Source organism: Hydractinia symbiolongicarpus, chromosome 8 (genome assembly GCF_029227915.1).
Source record: "Hydractinia symbiolongicarpus strain clone_291-10 chromosome 8, HSymV2.1, whole genome shotgun sequence".
NCBI classification, from domain to species: domain Eukaryota; kingdom Metazoa; phylum Cnidaria; class Hydrozoa; order Anthoathecata; family Hydractiniidae; genus Hydractinia; species Hydractinia symbiolongicarpus.
The window spans coordinates 31175717-31191263 of NC_079882.1; positions in this window are offsets into that span (position 1 = coordinate 31175717).

Genomic DNA, 15547 nt, shown 5'->3' on the forward strand with positions numbered 1-15547 from the left:
AAATACATGTTGGTACGAATATGTGACGCAACCGTTGTAACTCAAACGGAGTGATACCGTTACAAATTTAATGAAATTTAGTTTTCGAGAATGTCTCAATTTCTTCAACGCGAGCTAACGGCTAGGAATGGTCCCACAGTAAAAAATGACTTATTTATCTACATTTTTTAATAAAGCGTTATCGTTGAGTTCAAGCAATCATGTCAAATTAAGAAGAATGTTATTTCTTGGAGTCCAATTGTCTCATTTATCACATTTATAAGTTCAAAGTCCAAAATCATTTCAATTAAGTCCCACAGTCAACCGTTTCATTGTTAAAAGCGCTGCAACCTAGTAAATTTAGAAAAATAACGCGAAATACATGTAGGTACGATTATGTGACGCAACCTTTGTAACTCAAACGGAGTGATACCGTTACAATGTCAATGAAATTTAGTTTTCGAAAATGTCTCTATTTCTTCAACGCGGGCTAACGGCTAGGAATGGTCCCACAGTAAAAAATGTCTTATTTATCTAAATTTTTTAATAAAGCGCTACACAGCGCCCAGCGAAAATACTCTGTTCCAGCAATCATTTCAAATTAAGAAGAACCTTTTTTCTTGGGGTCCAGTTGTCTTATTGATCATATTTCTAGGGTCAAAGTCCAAAATCAGTTCAATTAAGTCCCACAGTAAATTGGTTCACTGTTAAAAGCACTGCAACTTGGTAATATCTGAAAGATATCGCTAAACACATGTTGGTACAAATATGTGACGCAACCGTTGTACTTCAACGGACGGATACCGTTAGAAACTCAATGAAATTTAGTTTTTAAAACTGTCTGTATTTCTGCAGCGTGAGCTATCGTCTAGGATTGGTCCCAAAGTACAAAATGGCTTATTTATCTACATTTTTTAATAAAGCGCTACCACAACGCCCAGTGGAAATGCTTTGTTCCGGCAATCATTTCAAATTAAGAAGAACGTTTTTTCTTGGAGTCCAGTTGTCTTATTGATCATAATTCTAGGGTCAAAGTCCAAAATCATTTCAATTAAGTCCCTCAGTCAATCGTTTCATTGTTAAAAGTGATGCAACCTAGTAGAGTCAGAAAAATGATGCTAAATGCATGTTGGCACGAATATGTGACGCAACAGTTGTAAATCAAACGGACAGATACTGTTGTAAAGTCAATGAAATGTAATTTTTGAAACTGTCTGTATTTCTGCAGCGTGCGCTATCGTCTAGGATTGGCCCCAAAGTACAAAATGACTTATTTATCTAAATTTTTTAATGAAGCGCTACCGCAGCGCCCAGTGTAATCGCTGAATTCCAGCAATCGTGTCAAATTATGGAGAATGTTATTTCTTGGAGACCAATTGTCTCATTCATCACATTTATAATGTCAAAGTCCAAAATCAGTTCAATTAAGTCCCAGAATTAAACGTTTCTATGTTAAAAGCGACGCAACCTAGTAATATCTGAAACATATCGCTAAATACATGTTGGTACGATATGTGACGCAACCGTTGCACTTCAAGCGGACGGATACTGTTAGAAACTCAATGTAATGTAGTTTTTGAAAGTGTCTCTATATCTTCAGCGCGTGCTAACGGCTAGGATTGGTACCACAGTAAAGAATGACTTATTTATCTAAATTTTTAAATGAAGCGCTACCACAGCGCCCAGTGTAATTCCTGAGTTCCAGCAACCATGTCAGAATAAGAAGAATGTTAATTCTTGGAGTCCAATTGGCTCATTCATCACATTTATAAGTTCAAAGTCCAAAATCAGCTCAATTAAGTCCCACATTCAATCGTTTCACTGTTAAAAGCGATGCAACCTGGTAATATCAGAAACATATCGCAAAATACATGTTGGTACGAACATGTGACGCAACCGTTGTACTTCAACGGACGGATACCGTTAGAAACTCAATATGAAATTTAGTTTTTAAAACTGTCTGTATTTCTGCAGCGTGCGCTATCGTCTAGGATTGGTCCCAAAGTACAAAATGGCTTATTTATCTACATTTTTTAATGAGGCGCTACCACAGCGCCCAGTGGAAATGCTTTGTTCCAGCAATCATTTCAAATTTAGAAGAACGTTTTTTCTTGGAGTCCAGTTGTCTTATTGATCATATTTCTAGGGTCAAAGTCCAAAATCATTTCAATTAAGTCCCTTAGTCAATCGTTTCATTGTTAAAAGCGATGCAACCTAGTAGAGTCAGAAAAATGACGCTAAATGCATGTTGGCACGAATATGTGACGCAACAGTTGTAAGTCAAACGGACCGATACTGTTAGAAAGTTATTGAAATGTAATTTTTGAAACTGTCTGTATTTCTGCAGCGTGAGCTATCGTCTAGGATTGGTCCCAAAGTACAAAATGACTTATTTATCTAAATTTTTAAATGAAGCGCTACCACAGCGCCCAGTGTAATTGCTGAGTTCCAGCAACCATGTCAGAATAAGAAGAATGTTAATTCTTGGAGTCCAATTGGCTCATTCATCACATTTATAAGTTCAAAGTCCAAAATCAGCTCAATTAAGTCCCACATTCAATCGTTTCACTGTTAAATTCGATGCAACCTGGTAATATCAGAAACATATCGCAAAATACATGTTGGTACGAACATGTGACGCAACCGTTGTAACTCAAACGGAGTGATACCGTTACAAAGTCAATGAAATTTAGTTTTTAAAAATGTCTCTATTTCTTCAACGCAGGCTAACGGCTAGGAATGGTCGGTCCCACAGCAAAAAATGACTTATTTATCTAAATTTCTAAATGAAGCGCTGCCGCAGCGCCCAGTGTTACCGCTGAATTCCAGCAATCATGTCAAAATAAGAAGAATGTTATTTCTTGGAGTCCAATTTGTTCATTCATCACATTCATAATTTCAAAGTCCAAAATCAGTCGAATTAAGTCCCTCGGTCAATCGTTTCACTGTTAAAAGCGACGCAACCTAGTAATATCTGAAACATATCGCTAAGTACATGTTTGTACGAATATGTGACGCAACCGTTGTAACTCAAACGGACTGATACCGTTAGAAAGTCAATGAAATATAGTTTTTGAAATTGTGTCCATTTATTCAGCGTGTGCTATCGTCTAGGATTGGTCCCAAAGTACAAAATGGCTTATTTATCTACATTTTTTAATAAAGCGCTAACACAGCGCCCAGTGGAAATGCTTTGTTCCAGCAATCATTTCAAATTAAGAAGAACGTTTTTTCTTGGAGTCCAGTTGTCTTATTGATCATATCTCTAGGGTCAAAGTTCAAAATCATTTCAATTAAGTCCCACAGTCAATCGTTTCATTGTTAAAAGCGATGCAACCTGGTAATATCTGAGACATATCGCTAAATACATGTTTGTACGAATATGTGACGCAACCGTTGTAACTCAAACGGAGTGATACCGTTACAAAGTCAATGAAATTTAGTTTTTGAAAATGTCTCTATTTCTTCTGCGCGAGCTAACAGCTAGGATTGGTCCTACAGTAAAAAATGACTTATTTATCTAAATTTTTAAATGAAGCGCTACCACAGCTCCCAGTGTAATTGCTGAGTTCCAGCAACCATGTCAGAATAAGAAGAATGTTAATTCTTGGAGTCTAATTGGCTCATTCATCACATTTATAAGTTCAAAGTCCAAAATCAGCTCAATTAAGTCCCACATTCAATCGTTTCACTGTTAAAAGCGATGCAACCTGGTAATATCAGAAACATATCGCAAAATACATGTTGGTACAAACATGTGACGCAACCGTTGTAACTCAAACGGAGTGATACCGTTACAAAGTCAATGAAATTTAGTTTTTAAAAATGTCTCTATTTCTTCAACGCGGGCTAACGGCTAGGAATGGTCCCACAGTAAAAAATGTCTTATTTATCTAAATTTTTTAATAAAGCGCTACCACAGCGCCCAGCGAAAATGCTCTGTTCCAGCAATCATTTCAAATTAAGAAGAACCTTTTTTCTTGGACTCCAGTTGTCTTATTGATCATATTTTTAGGGTCAAAGTCCAAAATCAGTTCAATTAAGTCCCACAGTAAATTGGTTCACTGTTAAAAGCACTGCAACTTGGTACTATCTGAAAGATATCGCTAAACACATGTTGGTACAAATATGTGACGCAACCGTTGTACTTCAACGGACGGATACCGTTAGAAACTCAATGAAATTTAGTTTTTGAAACTGTCTGTATTTCTGCAGCGTGCGCTATCGTCTAGGATTGGTCCCAAAGTACAAAATGGCTTATTTATCTACATTTTTTAATAAAGCGCCACCACAGCGCCCAGTGGAAATGCTTTGTTCCAGCAATCATTTCAAATTAAGAAGAACGTTTTTTCTTGGAGTCCAGTTGTCTTATTGATCTTATTTCTAGGGTCAAAGTCCAAAATCATTTCAATTAAGTCCCACAGTCAATCGTTTCATTCTTAAAAACGATGCAACCTAGTAGAGTCAGAAAACTAACGCGAAATACATGTTGGTACGAATATGTGACGCAACCGTTGTAACTCAAACGGAGTGATACCGTTACAAAGTCAATAAAAAGTAATTTTTGAAACTGTCTCTATTTCTTCAGCGTGCGCTATCGACTAGGATTGGTCCCACAGTAAAAAATGTCTTATTTATCTAAATTTTTTAATAAAGCGCTACCACAGCGCCCAGCGAAAATGCTCTGTTCCAGCAATCATTTCAAATTAAGAAGAACCTTTTTTCTTGGAGTCCAGTTGTCTTATTGATCATATTTCTAGGGTCAAAGACCAAAATCAGTTCAATTAAGTCCCACAGTCAATGGGTACACTGTTAAAAGCACTGCAACTTGGTAATATCTGAAAGATATCGCTAAACACATGTTGGTACAAATATGTGACGCAACCGTTGTACTTCAACGGACGGATACCGTTAGAAACTCAATGAAATTTAGTTTTTGAAACTGTCTGTATTTCTGCAGCGTGCGCTATCGTCTAGGTTTGGTCCCAAAGTACAAAATGCCTTATTTATCTACATTTTTTAATAAAGCGCCACCACAGCGCCCAGTGGAAATGCTTTGTTCCAGCAATCATTTCAAATTAAGAAGAACGTTTTTTCTTGGAGTCCAGTTGTCTTATTGATCATATTTCTAGGGTCAAAGTCCAAAATCATTTCAATTAAGTCCCACAGTCAATCGTTTCATTGTTAAAAGCGATGCAACCTAGTAGAGTCAGAAAAATGACGCTAAATGCATGTTGGCACGAATATGTGACGCAACAGTTGTAAGTCAAACGGACCGATACTGTTAGAAAGTTAATGAAATGTAATTTTTGAAACTGTCTGTATTTCTGCAGCGTGCGCTCTCGTCTAGGATTGGTCCCAAAGTACAAAATGACTTATTTATCTAAATTTTTTAATGAAGCGCTACCACAGCGCCCAGTGTAATCGCTGAATTCCAGCAATCGTGTCAAATTATGGAGAATATTATTTCTTGGAGACCAATTGTCTCATTCATCACATTTATAATGTCAAAGTCCAAAATCAGTTCAATTAAGTCCCAGAATTAATCGTTTCATTGTTAAAAGCGATGCAACCTAGTAATATCTGAAACATATCGCTAAATACATGTTGGTACGAATATGTGACGCAACCGTTGCACTTCAAGCGGACGGATACTGTTAGAAACTCAATGTAATGTAGTTTTTAAAAGTGTCTCTACATCTTCAGCGCGTGCTATCGGCTAGGATTGGTACCACAGTAAAAAATGACTTATTTATCTAAATTTTTAAATGAAGCGCTACCACAGCGCCCAGTGTAATTGCTGAGTTCCAGCAACCATGTCAGAATAAGAAGAATGGTAATTCTTGGAGTCCAATTGGCTCATTCATCACATTTATAAGTTCAAAATCCAAAATCAGCTCAATTAAGTCCCACATTCAATCGTTTCACTGTTAAAAGCGATGCAACCTGGTAATATCAGAAACATATCGCAAAATACATGTTGGTACGAACATGTGACGCAACCGTTATAACTCAAACGGAGTGATACCGTTACAAAGTCAATGAAATTTAGTTTTTGAAAATGTCTCTATTTCTTCTGCGCGAGCCAACGGCTAGGATTGGTCCTACAGTAAAAAATGACTTATTTATCTACATTTTTTAATAAAGCGCTATCACAGAGCCCAGTGTAATCGTTGAGTCCAAGCAATCATGTCAAATTAAGAAGAATGTTATTTCTTGGAGTCCAATTGTCTCATTTATCACATTTATAAGTTCAAAGTCCAAAATCAGTTCAATTAAGTCCCACAGTAAATTGGTTCACTGGTAAAAGCCATGCAACTTTGTAATATCAGAAATATATCGCTAAATACATGTTGGTACGGATATGTGACGCAACCGTTGTAGCTCAAACAGACTGATAACGTTAGAAAGTCAATAAAATGTAATTTTTGAAACTGTTTCTATTTCTTCAGAGCGCGCTAACGTCTAGGATTGGTCCCACAGTAAAAAATGACTTATTTATCTACATTTTTTAATAAAGCGCTACCACAGCACCCAGTGGAAATGCCCTGTTCCAGCAATCATTTCAAGTTAAGAAGAACGTTTTTTCTTGGAGTCCAGTTGTCTTATTAATCGTATTTCCAGGGTCAAAGACCACAATCATTTCAATTAAGTCCCACATTCAATCGTTTCATTGTTAAAGCGCTGCAACCCAGTAGAGTCAGAAAACTAACGCGAAATACATGTTGGTACGAATATGTGACGCAACCGTTGTAACTCAAACGGAGTGATACTGTTACAAAGACAATGAAATTTAGTTTTCGAAAATGTCTCTATTTCTTCAACGCGAGCTAACGGCTAGGAATGGTCCCACAGTAAAAAGTGACTTTTTTATCTACATTTTTTAATAAAGCGCTATCACAGCGCCCAGTGTAATCGTTGAGTTCAAGCAATCATGTCAATTTAAGAAGAATGTTATTTCTTGGAGTCCAATTGTCTCATTTATCACATTTATAAGTTCAAAGTCCAAAATCAGTTCTATTAAGTCCCACAGTAAATTGGTTCACTGTTAAAAGCGATGCAACCTGGTAATATCAGAAACATATCCCAAAATACATGTTGGTACAAATATGTGACGCAACCGTTGCAACTCAAACGGAGTGATACCGTCATAAAGTCAATGAAATTTAGTTTTTGAAACTGTCTCTATTTCTTCAGCGCGAGCTAACGGCTAGGATTGGTCCCACAATAAAAAATGACTTATTTATCTACATTTTTTAATAAAGCCCTATCACAGCACCCAGTGTAATCGTTGAGTTCAAGCAATCATGTCAAATTAAGAAGAATGCTATTTCTTTGAGTCCAATTGTTTCATTTATCACATTTATAAGTTCAAAGTCCAAAATCAGTTCAATTAAGTCACACAGTAAATTGTTTCACTGTTAAAAGCCATGCAACTTGGTAATATCTGAAAGATATCGCTAAACACATGTTGGTACGATTATGTGACGCGACCGCTGTACTTCAAGCGGACGGATACTGTTAGAAACTCAATGAAATGTAGTTTTTGAAACTGTCTCTATATCTTCAGCGCGTTCTAACGGTTAGTATTGCTCCCACAGTAAAAATGACTTATTTATCTAAATTTATAAATGAAGCGCTACCACAGCGCCCAGTGTAATCGCTGAGTTCCAGCAACCATGTCAAATTAAGAAGAATGTTATTTCTTGGAGTCCAATTGTCTCATTTATCACATTTATAAGTTCAAAGTCCAAAATCAGTTCAATTAAGTCCCACAGTAAATCGGTTCACTGTTAAAGGCCATGCAACTTGGTAATATCAGAAACATATCGCTAAATACATGTTGGTACGGATATTTGACGCAACCGTTGTAGCTCAAACAGACTGATAACGTTAGAAAGACAATAAAATGTAATTTTTGAAACTGTCTCTATTTCTTCAGAGCGCGCTAACGTCTAGAATTGGTCCCACAGTAAAAAATGGCTTATTTATCTACATTTTTTAATAAAGCGCTACCACAGCGCCCAGTGGAAATGCTCTGTTCCAGCAATCATTTCAAGTTAAGAAGAACGTTTTTTCTTGGAGTCCAGTTGTCTTATTGATCATATTTCCAGGGTCAAAGTCCACAATCATTTCAATTAAGTCCCACAGTCAATCGTTTCAATGTTAACAGCGCTGCAACCTAGTAGAGTCAGAAAACTAACGCGAAATACATGTTGGTACGAATATGTGACGCAACCGTTGGAACTCAAACGGAGTGATACCGTTACAAAGTCAATAAAATGTAATTTTTGAAACTGTCTCTATTTCTTCAGCGTGCGCTATCGACTAGGATTGGTCACACAGTAAAAAATGTCTTATTTATTTAAATTTTTTAATAAAGCGCTACCACAGCGCCCAGCTATAATGCTCTGTTCCAGCAACATTTCAAATTAAGAAGAACCTTTTTTCTTGGAGTCCAGTTGTCTTATTGATCATATTTCTAGGGTCAAAGTCCAAAATCAGTTCAATTAAGTCCCACAGTAAATTGGTTCACTGTTAAAAGCACTGCAACTTGGTAATATCTGAAAGATATCGCTAAACACATGTTGGTACAAATATGTGACGCAACCGTTGTACTTCAACGGAAGGATACCGTTAGAAACTCAATGAAATTTAGTTTTTGAAACTGTCTGTATTTCTGCAGCGTGCGCTATCGTCTAGGGTTGGTCCCAAAGTACAAAATGGCTTATTTATCTACATTTTTTAATAAAGCGCCACCACAGCGCCCAGTGGAAATGCTTTGTTCCAGCAATCATTTCAAATTAAGAAGAACGTTTTTTCTTGGAGTCCAGTTGTCTTATTGATCATATTTCTAGGGTCAAAGTCCAAAATCATTTCAATTAAGTCCCACAGTCAATCGTTTCATTCTTAAAAGCGATGCAACCTAGTAGAGTCAGAAAAATGACGCTAAATGCATGTTGGCACGAATATGTGACGCAACAGTTGTAAGTCAAACGAACCGATACTGTCAGAAAGTTAATGAAATGTAATTTTTGAAACTGTCTGTATTTCTGCAGCGTGCGCTCTCGTCTAGGATTGGTCCCAAAGTACAAAATGACTTATTTATCTAAATTTTTTAATGAAGCGCTACCGCAGCGCCCAGTGTAATCGCTGAATTCCAGCAATCGTGTCAAATTATGGAGAATGTTATTTCATGGAGACCAATTGTCTCATTCATCACATTTATAAGTTCAAAGTCCAAAATCAGTTCAATTAAGTCCCAGAATTAATCGTTTCACTGTTAAAAGCGATGCAACCTAGTAATATCTGAAACATATCGCTAAATACATGTTGGTACGAATATGTGACGCAACCGTTGCACTTCAAGCGGACGGATACTGTTAGAAACTCAATGTAATGTAGTTTTTAAAAGTGTCTCTATATCTTCAGCGCGTGCTAACGGCTAGGATTGGTACCACAGTAAAAAGTGACTTATTTATCTACATTTTTTATTAAAGCGCTATCACAGCGCCCAGTGTAATCGTTGAGTTCAAGCAATCATGTCAAATTAAGAAGAATGTTATTTCTTGGAGTCCAATTGTCTCATTTATCACATTTATAAGTTCAAAGTCCAAAATCAGCTCAATTAAGTCCCACAGTCAATCGTTTCACTGTTAAAAGCGATGCAACCTGGTAATATCAGAAACATATCGCTAAATACATGTTGGTATGAACATGTGACGCAACCGTTGTAACTCAAACGGAGTGATACCGTTACAAAGTCAATGAAATTTAGTTTTTGAAAATGTCTCTATTTCCTCTGCGCGAGCTAACGGTTAGGATTGGTCCTACAGTAAAAAACGACTTATTTATCTACATTTTTTAATAAAGCGCTATCACAGCGCCCAGTGTAATCGTTGAGTTCAAGCAATCATGTCAAATTAAGAAGAATGTTATTTCTTGGAGTCCAATTGTCTCATTTATCACATTTATAAGTTCAAAGTTCAAAATCAGTTCAATTAAGTCTCACAGTAAATTGGTTTACTGTTAAAAGCCATGCAACTTGGTAATATCAGAAACATATCGCTAAATACATGTTGGTACGGATATGTGACGCAACCGTTGTAGCTCAAACAGACTGATAACGTTAGAAAGTCAATGTAATGTAGTTTTTGAAAGTGTCTCTATATCTTCAGCGCGTGCTAACGGCTAGGATTGGTACCACAGTAAAAAATGACTTTTTTATCTCAATTTTTTAATGAAGCGCTACCGCAGCGCCCAGTGGAAATGCTCTGTTCCAGCAATCATTTCAAATTAAGAAGAACGTTTTTTCTTGGAGTCCAGTTTTCTTATTGATCATATTTCTAGGGTCAAAGTCCAAAATCATTTCAATTAAGTCCCACAGTCAATCGTTTCATTCTTAAAAGCGATGCAACCTAGTAGAGTCAGAAAAATGACGCTAAATGCATGTTGGCACGAATATGTGACGCAACAGTTGTAAGTCAAACGGACCGATACTGTCAGAAAGTTATTGAAATGTAATTTTTGAAACTGTCTGTATTTCTGCAGCGTGCGCTATCGTCTAGGATTGGTCCCAAAGTACAAAATGACTTATTTATCTAAATTTTTTAATGAAGCTCTACCGCAGCGCCCAGTGTAATCGCTGAATTCCAGCAATCGTGTCAAATTAAGAAGAACGTTTTTTCTTGGAGTCCAGTTGTCTTATTGATCCGATTTCTAGGGTCAAAGTCCAAAATCATTTCATTTAAGTCCCACAGTCAATCGTTTCACTGTTAAAAGCGATGCAACCTGGTAATATCGGAAACATATCGCTAAATACATGTTGGTATGAACATGTGACGCAACCGTTGTAACTCAAACGGAGTGATACCGTTACAAAGTCAATGAAATTTAGTTCTTAAAAATGTCTCTATTTCTTCTGCGCGAGCTAACGGCTAGGATTGGTCCTACAGTAAAAAATGACTTATTTATCTACATTTTTTAATAAAGCGCTATCACAGCGCCCAGTGTAATCGTTGAGTTCAAGCAATCATGTCAAATTAAGAAGAATGTTATTTCTTGGAGTCCAATTGTCTCATTTATCACATTTATAAGTTCAAAGTCCAAAATCAGTTCAATTAAGTCCCACAGTAAATCGGTTCACTGTTAAAAGCCATGCAACTTGGTAATATCAGAAGCATATCGCTAAATACATGTTGATACGGATATGTGACGCAACCGTTGTAGCTCAAACAGACTGATAACGTTAGAAAGACAATAAAATGTAATTTTTGAAACTGTCTCTATTTCTTCAGAGCGCGCTAACGTCTAGATTTGGTCCCACAGTAAAAAATGGCTTATTTATCTACATTTTTTAATAAAGCGCTACCACAGCGCCCAGTGGAAAAGCTCTGTTCCAACAATCATTTCAAGTTAAGAAGAACGTTTTTTCTTGTAGTCCGGTTGTCTTATTGATCATATTTCTAGGGTCAAAGTCCAAAATCATTTCAATTAAGTCCCACAGTCAATCGTTTCATTCTTAAAAGCGATGCAACCTAGTAGAGTCAGAAAAATGACGCTAAATGCATGTTGGCACGAATATGTGACGCAACAGTTGTAAGTCAAACGAACCGATACTGTCAGAAAGTTAATGAAATGTAATTTTTGAAACTGTCTGTATTTCTGCAGCGTGCGCTATCGTCTAGGATTGGTCCCAAAGTACAAAATGACTTATTTATCTAAATTTTTTAATGAAGCTCTACCGCAGCGCCCAGTGTAATCGCTGAATTCCAGCAATCGTGTCAAATTAAGAAGAACGTTTTTTCTTGGAGTCCAGTTGTCTTATTGATCCGATTTCTAGGGTCAAAGTCCAAAATCATTTCATTTAAGTCCCACAGTCAATCGTTTCACTGTTAAAAGCGATGCAACCTGGTAATATCGGAAACATATCGCTGAATACATGTTGGTATGAACATGTGACGCAACCGTTGTAACTCAAACGGAGTGATACCGTTACAAAGTCAATGAAATTTAGTTTTTGAAAATGTCTCTATTTCTTCTGCGCGAGCTAACGGCTAGGATTGGTCCTACAGTAAAAAATGACTTATTTATCTACATTTTTTAATAAAGCGCTATCACAGCGCCCAGTGTAATCGTTGAGTTCAAGCAATCATGTCAAATTAAGAAGAATGTTATTTCTTGGAGTCCAATTGTCTCATTTATCACATTTATAAGTTCAAAGTCCAAAATCAGTTCAATTAAGTCCCACAGTAAATCGGTTCACTGTTAAAAGCCATGCAACTTGGTAATATCAGAAGCATATCGCTAAATACATGTTGGTACGGATATGTGACGCAACCGTTGTAGCTCAAACAGACTGATAACGTTAGAAAGACAATAAAATGTAATTTTTGAAACTGTCTCTATTTCTTCAGAGCGCGCTAACGTCTAGATTTGGTCCCACAGTAAAAAATGGCTTATTTATCTACATTTTTTAATAAAGCGCTACCACAGCGCCCAGTGGAAAAGCTCTGTTCCAACAATCATTTCAAGTTAAGAAGAACGTTTTTTCTTGTAGTCCGGTTGTCTTATTGATCATATTTCCAGGTTCAAAGTCCACAATCATTTCAATTAAGTCCCACAGTCAATCGTGTCATTGTTAAAAGCGCTGCAACCTAGTAGAGTCTGAAAACTAACGCGAAATACATGTTGGTACGAATATGTGACGCAACCGTTGTAACTCAAACGGAGTGATACCGTTACAAAGTCAATGAAATTTAGTTTTCGAAAATGTCTCTATTTCTTCAACGCAAGCTAACGGCTAGGAATGGTCCCACAGTAAAAAATGACTTATTTATCTACATTTTTTAATAAAACGCTATCACAGCGCCCAGTGTAATCGTTGAGTTCAAGCAATCATGTCAAATAAGGAAGAATGTTATTTCTTGAAGTCCAATTGTCTCATTTATCACATTTATAAGTTCAAAGTTCAAAATCAGTTCTATTAAGTCCCACAGTAAATTGGTTCACTGTTAAAAACACTGCAACTTGGTAATATCTGAAAGATATCGCTAAATACATGTTGGTACGAATATGTGACGCAACCGTTGTACTTCAAGCGGACGGATACCGTTAGAAACTCAATGTAATGTAGTTTTTAAAATTGTCTCCATTTCTTCAGCGCGCGCTAACGGCAAAGATTGGTCCCACAGTACAAAATGACTTATTTATCTATATTTTTAGATGAAGCCCTACCGTAGCACCCAGTGTAATCGCTAAATTCCACAATCATATACAATTAAGAAAAATGTTATTTCTTGGAGTCCAATTGTCTAATTTATCACATTCCTAATGTCAAAGTCCAAAATCAGTTCAGTTAAGTCCCACAATAAATTGGTTCACTGTTAAAAGCACTGCAACTTGGTAATATCTGAAAGATATCGCTAAACACATGTTGGTACAAATATGTGACCCAACCGTTGTACTTCAACGGACGGATACCGTTAGAAACTCAATGAAATTTAGTTTTTGAAACTGTCTGTATTTCTGCAGCGTACGCTATCGTCTATGATTGGTCCCAAAGTACAAAATGGCTTATTTATCTACATTTTTTAATAAAGCGCTACCACAGCGCCCAGTGGAAATGCTTTGTTCCAGCAATCATTTCAAATTAAGAAGAACGTTTTTTCTTGGAGTCCAGTTGTCTTATTGATCATATTTCTAGGGTCAAAGTCCAAAATCATTTCAATTAAGTCCCACAGTCAGTCGTTTCATTCTTAAAAGCGATGCAACCTAGTAGAGTCAGAAAAATGACGCTAAATGCATGTTGGCACGAATATGTGACGCAACAGTTGTAAGTCAAACGGACCGATACTGTTAGAAAGTTAACGAAATGTAATTTTTGATACTGTCTGTATTTCTGCAGCGTGCGCTACCGTCTAGGATTGGTCCCAAAGTACAAAATGACTTATTTATCTACATTTTTTAATAAAGCGCTATCACAGCGCCCAGTGTAATCGTTGAGTTCAAGCAATCATGTCAAATTAAGAAGAATGTAATTTCTTGGAGTCCAATTGTCTCATTTATCACATTTATAAGTTCAAAGTCCAAAATCAGTTCTATTAAGTCCCTCAGTAAATTGGTTCACTGTTAAAAGCGATGCAACCTGGTAATATCAGAAACATATCGCAAAATACATGTTGGTACGAGCATGTGACGCAACCGTTATAACTCAAACGGAGTGATACCGTTACAAAGTCAATAAAATTTAGTTTTTGAAAATGTCTCTATTTCTTCTGCGCGAGCTAACGGCTAGGATTGGTTCTACAGTAAAAAATGACTTATTTATCTACGTTTTTTAATAAAGCGCTATCACAGCGCCCAGTGTAATCGTTGAGTTCAAGCAATCATGTCAAATTTAGAAGAATGTTATTTCTTGGAGTCCAATTGTCTCATTTATCACATTTATAAGTTCAAAGTCCAAAATCAATTCAATTAAGTCCCACAGTAAATTGTTTCACTGTTAAAAGCCATGCAACTTGGTAATAACTGAAAGATATCGCTAAACACATGTTGGTACGATTATGTGACGCGACCGCTGTACTTCAAGCGGACGGATACCGTTAGAAACTCAATGAAATGTATTTTTTGAAACTGTCTCTATATCTTCAGCGTGTTCTAACGGTTAGTATTGCTCCCACAGTAAAAATGACTTATTTATCTAAATTTATAAATGAAGCGCTACCACAGCGCCCAGTGTAATCGCTGAGTTCCAGCAACCATGTCAGATGAAGAAAAATGTTCTTCCTTGGAGTCGAATTGGCTCAGGTATCACATTTATAAGTTCAAAGTCCAAAATCAGTTCAATTAAGTCCCACGGTCAATCGTTTCACTGTTAAAAGCGACGCAACCTAGTAATATCTGAAACATATCGCTAAGTACATGTTGGTACGAATATATGACGCAACCGTTGTAACTCAAACGGACTGATACCGTTAGAAAGTCAATGAAATATAGTTTTTGAAATTGTCTCCATTTCTTCAGCGCGCGCTAACGGCAAAGATTGGTCCCACAGTACAAAATGACTTATTTATCTATATTTTTAAATGAAGCGCTACCGTAGCGCCCAGTGTAATCGCTAAATTCCAGCAACCATGTCAGAATAAGAAGAATGTTAATTCTTGGAGTCCAATTGCCTCATTCATCACATTTATAAGTTCAAAGTCCAAAATCAGCTCAATTAAGTTCCACAGTCAATCGTTTCACTGTTAAAAGCGATGCAACCTGGTAATATCAGAAACATATCGCTAAATACATGTTGGTATGAACATGTGACACAACCGTTGTAACTCAAACGGAGTGATACCGTTACAAAGTCAATGAAATTTAGTTTTTGAAAATGTCTCTATTTCTTCTGCGCGAGCTAACGGCTAGGATTGGTCCTACAGTAAAAAATGACTTATTTATCTACATTTTTTAATAAAGCGCTATCACAGCGCCCAGTGTAATCGTTGAGTTCAAGCAATCATGTCAAATTAAGAAAAATGTTATTTCTTGGAGTCCAATTGTCTCATTTACCACATTTATA